Raw genomic sequence first — 9,869 nt, forward strand, 5'->3', positions numbered from 1 at the left:
AACCCGGACTCCCAGGGAAGGGGCAGTTAGGTCTCTCAGAAGAGAAAGAAAAAAGAAAAAGAAAGAAATAAAAGAAACTAGAGGGGGATTTAAGGTCGACCTTAAGGAACCTGGAAGCCGCACAGCGCTGTGCTATTGCACGTTCTTAAAACCTCCAGCAGTACTACTTGTTGCCTAAATAAATGACCTAGGTGCAAATGACCTCATCGCAGATGATTAGTATGTAGGCTTAGAGTTTTCTTTTTAGAAAACGAAAGAAAAATCACATGCATACCTCCCCCCTTCTCCCTCAATTAAAGATTAAAGGGCTGGAGCAGCAGTGAAGACATGAAATTCAGGGTAGGCATATCCTGGGTTCAGTGGAATTCTTAAAAAGCGTTCGTATTTGGGATCCAAGAGCGATTCTGTAAATGTACTATCAGCATCACCTGGGAACTTCTTAGAAATGAAAAACCCCACCCCAGGCCTCCCATATTAGAAATCCTAGGCACACTAAAGCTTGAGAAGCATTGATAGAGCCTGTAGAAATAAGACAGCACTGCCAAAGCTGTTGCACCCTTTGGTCTTTTAGGAAAATCTCAAAGGAACTCTTCCAATGGAATATTTTATTCGAAAACTTACAGGGATGAGACAGTTCAAACATGTCTCATCTTAGAGTGTGCACTATGATGATACAGGATAACTACACACAATTATTTTAAGCTTGGAAATAGTCCAATAAGATAGCCTTCATTTGTAGGCCAAGTTTTCCAAAACCTCCACATAATATCGTAGAGTGCAAAGGGTATCTTATGATAAACTCTTAGTGTTTACAGTGTCCCTCTGTGTTCATTTATTTGGATGGCCTGTCCTTTTTATCATCTCTCAACCATGTGCTTTTCACTCTTTCTTCTGGTCCACAACTTAAATGTGTTCCCCCTTTCTTTTTAAATATTCTTCTTTTTCTCAACACCCCACCCCATATATTTTGAGCTGAAAGGACAAGAGACATCAATCTCCCTTTACTGTGTGCTACAGCACTACAGAGAGGAAAATATAAAGTAGTGAACCAAAGCAGAGGATGCCAGGTTTCTTCATTATCTTTGATGAATCAGACAAAAATGTAAACATTATCACTAAAGACACGTGTGTGTAGGTATGATTGGTGCTGCTATTTTAAAACAAATATGGCACGGCTGCTGGCCCGCTGCCTCATAAATTGAGGTTTGTTAGTTAGCAATTTGAAGCTAGTGAATTGTGGAGGCAGCTGCTATTATGGTCTGAGGGGGGCACACTAGGATTCATTTTGAGTGAGATTGTACCTTGATCTAGAAGCAAATTCTAGGTGTGCCCTTATCTCGGGGGACCAGGATTAGTGTCCTCTGATGAGGAAGTGGTGGCCTTTGCAGTTAATCAGTGACAGTAATTTCTATGTCAATGCAGGACATCACTTAAGTGTTCTTTATATTTATTTCAATTAAAAGACACAAACCTCCCAGCACAGACAGTTCTAAATATTAGGCAATCAAATAAGGATTTGCAACACCAGTGTGGTAAGACATGTTGTCGTTTTCTTCCCTTGGCCTTTTGAAAAAAAAAAATTATTGTTGGGTTTACACTTTTAAATTACCTGTACAAGATTTGGGAGTTCTGCTATGATTCTCTAAAAGATACATGAGGAGGTCTATTTTCTCAGTGGACAATTAGAAAACTACTAAGAAGGATTTGTTGGTTTGACAGATGGCAATCATCAAAAATACCTCTTTAAGTTCTTTTTTAGATTGCAGTTTTAGGCACTTGAAGACTTATTCTCAAATCTTGATGTCATTTTAGAAAATAAATACTAAAAGTATTGTTAGGAAATGACATGGACATCACACTGCCTATTTTGTTGTCAATTTCTGATTATGAATTTTGCTAATATTAAGGAAAGATATTTAGAAAATAATAGAATCGATATACCTTCATTTTGTATGTAAATAATACAGTATACCATGTAGGGTAATACATTAATTGCTTATTTATAGTAGCTATTTTTTCTTATAAAATAATAATTCTCCTCTTAGTAGTTAAAAAATGATATGATGTTTGGTGTTGCTGAGGAGTGAACTGAGGCCTCATACATGCTAAACACATACTCTGCTGCAGACCTACACCCCTGCCTCTTCTACATTATCATCATCGTCATCACTCTGTTTTGATGTGAGCTACAAGCATGAAAAGAACCTGGAGTTCTGCCACAAAACAAACATAAGTTGCAATCCTGACTCCGGAATCTACAATGAGCTACCTGTCCCCAATGTCACAGCTAGACAGCTAGATTATGGGGGGGGGGTAGAAAGATGGGAACTTATTGTGGGGAAACTCTGTTTTCTGTAGTGTGCTCACAAGCAATCACACTGATGGCTGAGTGTACAGGAGAGAAACTTTGCTAGAAATAGGGGTAAAGAAGAAATGAGATGGGAGAAGGTCAAAGAAGGTAGCCCAGGAATTGTGCATGTAGCCAAAATTCCAGTCTTTGAATTGCTTCAACTTTGCAGGTTCCTCAGGAAAATAAGGACTCCTTTGGCTTGAGCGACTGTGCTAGATACAGTATTACCTATTCTCCTCTGTCTCTACTCTCTGCCCTTCATCACTGGCACTATGCTCCTAGGAGGCTGGATTTCTGTGAAGGGCATCAATCAGGCTCTCTTGCCCTTTTACTTCCTTTTGCTTTTAACCAATAGGAAGCAATGCTTAAAGGCCTCTAGAAGAAGTTGAAAGGGCAGCAGGAGAGGGATAGCTGGGTGTTTATTCCCCAGGCTCCCTCCTGCTAAATCCTGGCCTGGCAGGGGCTGAGATCTCTGACTCACAGCCACCAGTCTCATTGAGCAGTCCTTTTCTACAGCCACGGCATATTGCAGGCACCCCAAACTATTCCATCGCCTTGTCCCTTGAAGCAAGTATATATCATTCTTTGTTTGCCCCTACCCTGCCCAGCCCTTTGAAAATAGTCTTTTCATTATCCTCTCTTCAAGTACACCTTTTAAATACACCATCTCTTTTTCCTAGGACCCTAACTGAACCAGGGCTTATCCAGCCAAAGCCACTCTTTGGGGCAATAGATTGTGTACTGAGTGGGGACTACTGATAGAGGACAAGTCAGCTCCAATCCTTGAAGATGAAAAGCAGACTAGGATCACTCATGGTAAATATTTATAGAAGCCTCCTCTGTAAGGAACTTATGGTCTATTAGGGTAAAGGCCCATCAAGATTACAAATGGTGGTAACAGCAGATGTGCAGGTAAAAGACCCTGTTCTTTCCAAAAGCCTCAGCGGTCTGATTGACACAATGTTGAGCTGGGGTTTAGAGAGGAAGACAAAATACAAAGGGTCTACTATGCAAAACCAGAGTTTGATCTGGTTCCTGAAAGCTCTGGAGGAACATTTTTAAAGAAGGAATTGAAGCATGAGTGTGGTCCTGTTAGATCTGTCTTTAGAAGAATCACTAAGGTAACGGTACAGGGACTGGATCAAAGAGAGAGACTGGAATTAGGAGATCAGACACATGGCAACTGCCATACAATGGGGATACAGAAATAGAGGAAGAGGTGAAGAAATTATAAAACATGGTAGAAATTACAGGAGTTTTAATTAACTAGATACATGAATGGAAGACCCAGTGCAGTGATGGTGAACCATTTAGAGCTTTCAATGATACAAACAGTACACTACAGCATGCATGCCATAGGTTCACCAGCACTGACCTAGGGTAACAGTCCTCAAGCTTGGTTGCCCATTGCTACAACCTGAGAGATGTTAAAAATTTTAGATACTGCCACGCGTGGTGGTATACACCTGTAATCCCAGTACTCTGGGAGACTGAGGCAAGAAAGTTGCAAATTCAAGCCCAGATTGGGGCGATTTACCCACTTAATGAGGCCCTGTCTCAACAACAAAAGAGCAACAAAAACGGGATTTAGCTCATTGTGTATGAAGGTCCTGGGTTCAACTGCCGTACCAAAAAAATAAAAAATAAAAATTCAGATGCCTGAGTGCCACCACTCTAAGGTTCTGATTATGTGGCTCTTTAGCTATGGGATTTTAAAGGCTCACCAAATGATTCTAACATACAATAAAAATCAAGAACCACTGTCTTTAGGCAACTCTCAAGATTGGGTGAGTAGCACTGAGCAAACGTGGAATTTAAGGACAGGGCATCAGAGGATCATGGGAAAGTGGATCCATTCAATGTTGAACATGGTGGTGGCGATGGTAGTGTGGTGTAAAAATGAAGACACCCAGGAGGCAGCTGGATATTGTAGTCCAGAGCTCATGGGGAAGATGCGAGGGAGCTATGGATTAGAAGTGTCAGTGTGGTAGGGGTGTTGCGGGTGGATGAGTCCATCTCAGGGGGGACGTGAAGAGCCAAGGGCAGATCTTTTTCCTTTCTTGGCTATTTGTGGTTTTAAAGTCAGTCTGATGTTACTCATTTTTTTAAATATAGGCAGATTGTAAAAAGTAAAAAAACCAGGATCAGTTTGTACTGTGCACTTCGGGTGGAGGTTAGAGGATTTATGAGGCACTGCACCACCCTCTAGTGTCCAGCTTCCCTCTAGGGTCAAGAGCCTCTACCTGAACTGCTTTGTGATTCCTAACGGATCTTGAGTACAACCTGTGTCATTTTATAAAAACTCACTGGGACTGTAAGTTATTGCTTCAAGAAGTATAACACGAATTTTGTAGTAAAATGTCAACATTTGGGTATCCATCAAGCACAGAACTCCAAGTTTCTCTGTGTAGTACAAATACCAGGGAAGAGCAGTGAATCAGACATCTAACAAATGCTTACAATAGTAGCGATTCACTGCCAGTTAGGGCAAAAACCATGGCATACTAATGAAAATATGTGTGACAATCCCTCAAGATCAATCTGAAACCAACATATTATGGGTATGATATCAACTTTTGCCAGGTCACATTAGCTGGCAAATGAAAAGGCCTCTACATTCAGACACCGAGCACTTCCCGCCCACACAAAAGCCTATTTTTTTTTCAGGCCCTTCCTCTGTTGGGAGGCAGGGGAAGCCAGGCTGAGCAAAGTTCTCTGAGCAATACGCCATCTAAATCAGAGAGATTTCACCAGACAGGTTCCAGATAAAGTTGAACTCAGCTTCAATCTCATGCCCTTCTCTTTTTAATAAGATTTCTCAAAGCTTCACAGAGCCACCTATATCAAGCTGAACATCTAAAAAGATGTGAAGTTTAGCAACTTCACTAAAATAAAGCCACACTTCATTAACCTCACAGGCCACAAGTTGCTTCATGGGAAAGAATTCAGCCCTCCTATTAGCCTGGCAGCTACAGCACTACTCCAAGTACTTGAACCTTACCACCTCCTGATAAAAATGGATAGCTGGTTAAGGTGGTCCACGGATATCTGGCTTCAGCATTACCGGTCCACCTTAACTACAGCTCAGAGCTGTAACTATTTGTCTGCTTTTCCAAAGCAATTGTGCCAAATAACAGGAATTTCAAAACTAGGCAGAAATTCTGACACTCTGCATAATCTCTCTTCCTCTTCAGCTACAAATAAGGCTTTGTATTCGATTAGACTCACAGCAGGTGAAAACCTCAATTAGTGAATTCATTCTGGGGCCTCTTTCTACCTTCCTCCCACACACCACACTTTGGAAAAAAATAGGGGAAGTCACAGTCTTCTCTCAAATCACAGCTAAATTAACCCTTTTGTCCACCCAATCAAGAAAAGTCTTTCCTGGAAAATGGGAGGATGTAGAAAAATCCCACTTCTTAATGTGGGCTGGGGGCAGGGAATTCTATTTTACCAGACTTTATTGATTTTTTTCAAACCCATAAATGCTCTTAGATTTTCTGATCAATCCAGAAATCACAGTTTTTCTTTCTAACTGAAAACTTACAATGACAATATTATCTAAAGAATGATTAATGGACAGTCTGCTACAAGAGAGAACTACTTTTAAATTATGTTCTTATTTTGTATTTGAGGGGAGAAAAAATGCTAAATTTTAGTTAAAATGTATGGTTTGGCTTTAGGAAGTGTGCAAAGTCTATATATTTCATACTTTGTAAATATTTGTCAAAGGAAATTAATCATTGGACAAGCATAGAGGTTTGATTGAACATTCAAAGAAATTGAGACAGTTTTAGCTCTTAGAGTGATTTACTTATACTTTGTCAATTGCTTCTTTGGAAATAATTCACAATCCAGTTTTATTTATGAGCATATGATTAAAAAAGAGAAGGTTTGTCTTCTTTAATTGTTTTAGTCTTGTCACTTTTCTTGAAACAAGTCATAGGACTTATTATCCACCAGAAAATACTAAACATATATCAGATAGTAATGCTTTCTAGAAGGAGTCATATGTTACTGTCAGAGGTTGATTTCACTTTGAGTCTTTTTAATTAAAATGCAAAGTTCTACATACATGCCTGCCTAAATTACCCTCTTCTGAAATACTCAAATTTCATAAAAAATGTTAAATGCTAATTTAATCATTATTAATACTTATGATTTGGTTCTTGAGATTTAGAAAAAAGTAAACAAAAGAATTACCAGTCAATTAAGTGAACAAGGAAGTCATCCTAATTTGAAACAGATAAGGAAAATGTAATATTCAAATGCTACAGATGAAGACATGAATTTTCTTTTGAGATGAATATCTACAAGAATCATGCTCTATCAAAAGCAGCTTTTTAAATCTTCAGCAATCACTGCTACAAATGAAGGGCTGAGACATTAAAGCAGATGGTTAGAGTGTCCTGACCAATCTTGTCCCTCAAGAAGCTAGTCACTTCACCCTTTAGAGGTGAGTCACTTACCTGCTCCGGAGATATTTTGGGGGCTCATCTGTAAAGTGCACATGATGCCTCACAGGGCCAGAGTGTTGGGGCAGAATCACCTAATGACTATGAATGGAATTTGAAAGCTAGGGATATCTGTGGTAATGCAAAGTAGTTTGTCATGCAGATATGATTCCTTAGAGGAAAAACCAGTAAATTAAGGACTACTGTAGAGAATATGGCATGAAATAAGCCCAACACCCGCACCTTAACGTTTCATTTCAGATTACTGTATAAAGGAAAAGGAAAAGTCTAAGAGTTTCAGTCCTTTCTCTTCATCAATTTACCAAAGGAATCTCTCTCCTCTGAACGTTCACATTTAAGAAGGAAAATAAATCTAGGTATAATGGATGTCTCATGGCTATAATCCCAGAGGCCAAGGCAGGAGGACTGTAAGCCTGAGGCCAGCCTGGGTAACTTAACGAGACCCTGTCTCAAAATAAAATTTGAAAAAGTAGTAAGGGGGTAGCTCAGTGGTAGAGCACTTGCCTAGCATGCAGGAGGCCTTGGATTCAATTCCCTGCAAGTAGAAGGCAAGTAGGTAAAGCAAGATTTTTTTTTCAAAATCAGTCACTAACCACAGCCTAAAATGTGCATAAACTCCACATCTTTGTTATTATTCTTTCAGCCTGAGATTAAAATACAAACACTATTCACCCATGAATAAAGGTGTACATGTGTTCTTATTTTCAGAAAGCAGAACACTGTGGGACAGCACATGAATACTGATGTGGTAGGTGACGGGGCAGAGAAAGATCTTGGATTTTCTTGGTGGCAAGCCTTGAACAGCCAGGATGTGGTAGGATTCCCACACAAAGACAGGCATCCATGAAAGGGGAAATGAGGTGAAAACCAACTTAACCAATTAATGATATACCAAGGACTGAATCTTGTACTCTAGCTCTGGTTTATTTTTTGCCAAGGCTTTGCTTGAAGATGAAAAGGAAATGTGGATGGAATGAATTTTGATTTCTTCACAATTTCCAAGAAAACTTTTTCACATGCTGCCCCCAAACTGTTTCTCTATTAACTATTTCCCTATATTATCTTTAAATGGTTGCAATCACGGTGCATTTATGGAACACTTGCATATGCCTTTGCTGATCTTTCAAACTCTTCCATTTTTCTTTATGGTTCATAAAAAAATGGAGTGGGTGTTAGGATATTGACATGGAAATGTATAAAAATTTCAACATTTTTATCAGGTTTCTCTAAAAGGAGGATTCAAAGGAAATAGATCTTTGTCCTTAAGTAGTTTACAATCCAGTGAAGGGAGATATGATCAAATACAGTACCATATTATAATAAGCACACAAAGAAAGGGAAAAAGGTAAGAAGGAAAAGGTGATTAGATTGACCTATTGAGATTAGATAATATGCATTTCAATTAAGAAATAACTCTGCCTCAAAATTTATATGGAAGCGCAAAATGTAAAACAAAAACAGTCTTGAGTAAGAACTTGATGCTGGAGGTATCATAATAGCACAATATATTTCAAAATATACTACAAACCCATAGTAACAAAAATAGCATGGTATTAGCATAACGATAGACATGTAGATCAAACAGATGAGTAAATAAGACACAGAAACAAACCCACGCAATTATAGCCATCTGATTTTTTTTTGGTCAAATAATTTGAATCAAGTTAACAGTAAGCAGCAAAAGTCCAATTCCCTGAAAAGCCCAGATTTTATATGTTGCAACTGGTTTTCATTGTCTTTATCCTAAGGTACGGAAGGTGGGACCCATTCTTGAATCTTCTTTCCAATGGTGGAATAAGGTATGCACTGTTTTGGAGTGCCACTAACATTGAATCTGTGATTTTTCCAAATGAATTCACAATCAGTAGGAGGTTTTATTGTTGGAGGGTCATCAGTCATACTGGGAAGCCAATGGTGCCAAATAATTTCTTGTCCTCATAGTATTGTTACCACGTTTGTCTTCCCCTACTAATGTAACAACCCTCACATCATTTGCTCTCGCAGCCACTCTATCTTGTCCCACAGGAACCAGCCATCTGATCTTGACAAAGGGGCCACAAATATATATTGGAGAAAAGATAGCCTCTCTAATAAGTGGTGCTGAAAAAAATCGAATACCCAGATGTAGAAGATTGGAATTAGATCCCTATCTCACATACTGTACAAAAATCAATTCAAAACCTATCACAGACCTAAGTAGAAGACCTGAAACATTGAAACTGCTTGAAAAAAGCATGGAAAACACTTGAAGTCACAGACACAGGCAACTTCCTGAGTAGTACTCCACATGCACAGGACATAATAGCAAGAACTGATGAATGGGATTAAATAAAATTAAAAAGCTTTGTACAGTAAAAAAAAAAAAAGAAAGAAAAGAAAAGAAAAAAAGAAAAAAATATAATATGCAGAGACAACCTACAGAATGGGAGCAAAATTGTTGCTAGCTACTCTTTCAGCAAGGATTAGTAACCAGAATACAGAAAGAACTCAAAACACTTAACCCCAGATGCTCCCAAATAATCCAATCAACAATGGGCAAATGAATTGAAAAGATGCTTCTCAAAAGAAGAAGTACAAAACTGTGTGGTGTGGCTCACACCTGTAATCCTAGCATTATGGAAGGCTGAGGCAGGAGGATCACAAGTGCCAAGCCCAGCCTTGGGAAGTTATTGACTTACAGAGACCATGTAAAGGCCAAGGGTTTAGTCCTTAGTATGGTTTTTAAAAAAAAAAGGAAGAAAGAAAAGAAACACAAACAGTAGATGCTGGCATAAATGGGGTACGCTGCTGATGGGACTATACACTGGTACAACTAGTATGGAAGTCAGTATGGAGATTCCTCAAAAACTGGAAATAGAGCTACTGTATGATCCAGCTACACCACTCTTTGGTATATTCCTGAAAGTATTAGTCATCATACTATAGTGGTATAGTGATACCCACACACCTGTACTTATTGTGGAACATTTTACAATAGCTACACTGTGGAAACAGCCTAGGTGCTTGTGGATGAATGGATAAAGAAAATGTGATATATATATATA

The 9,869-nt window shown here is 38.9% G+C and overlaps 1 protein-coding gene across 8 annotated transcripts in view; it reads right to left on the bottom strand.

Annotated features, from left to right (window-relative positions):
• Dmd (dystrophin) overlaps positions 1 to 9,869 on the bottom strand; it is a 2,130,457-nt gene that overhangs the window by 140,628 nt on the left and 1,979,960 nt on the right. The gene's annotated exons all lie outside the window — the stretch shown is intronic.

Source organism: Fukomys damarensis, unplaced genomic scaffold (assembly GCF_012274545.1).
Source record: "Fukomys damarensis isolate Sample0158 unplaced genomic scaffold, DMR_v1.0_HiC HiC_scaffold_39, whole genome shotgun sequence".
Classification (NCBI taxonomy): Eukaryota; Metazoa; Chordata; class Mammalia; order Rodentia; family Bathyergidae; genus Fukomys; species Fukomys damarensis.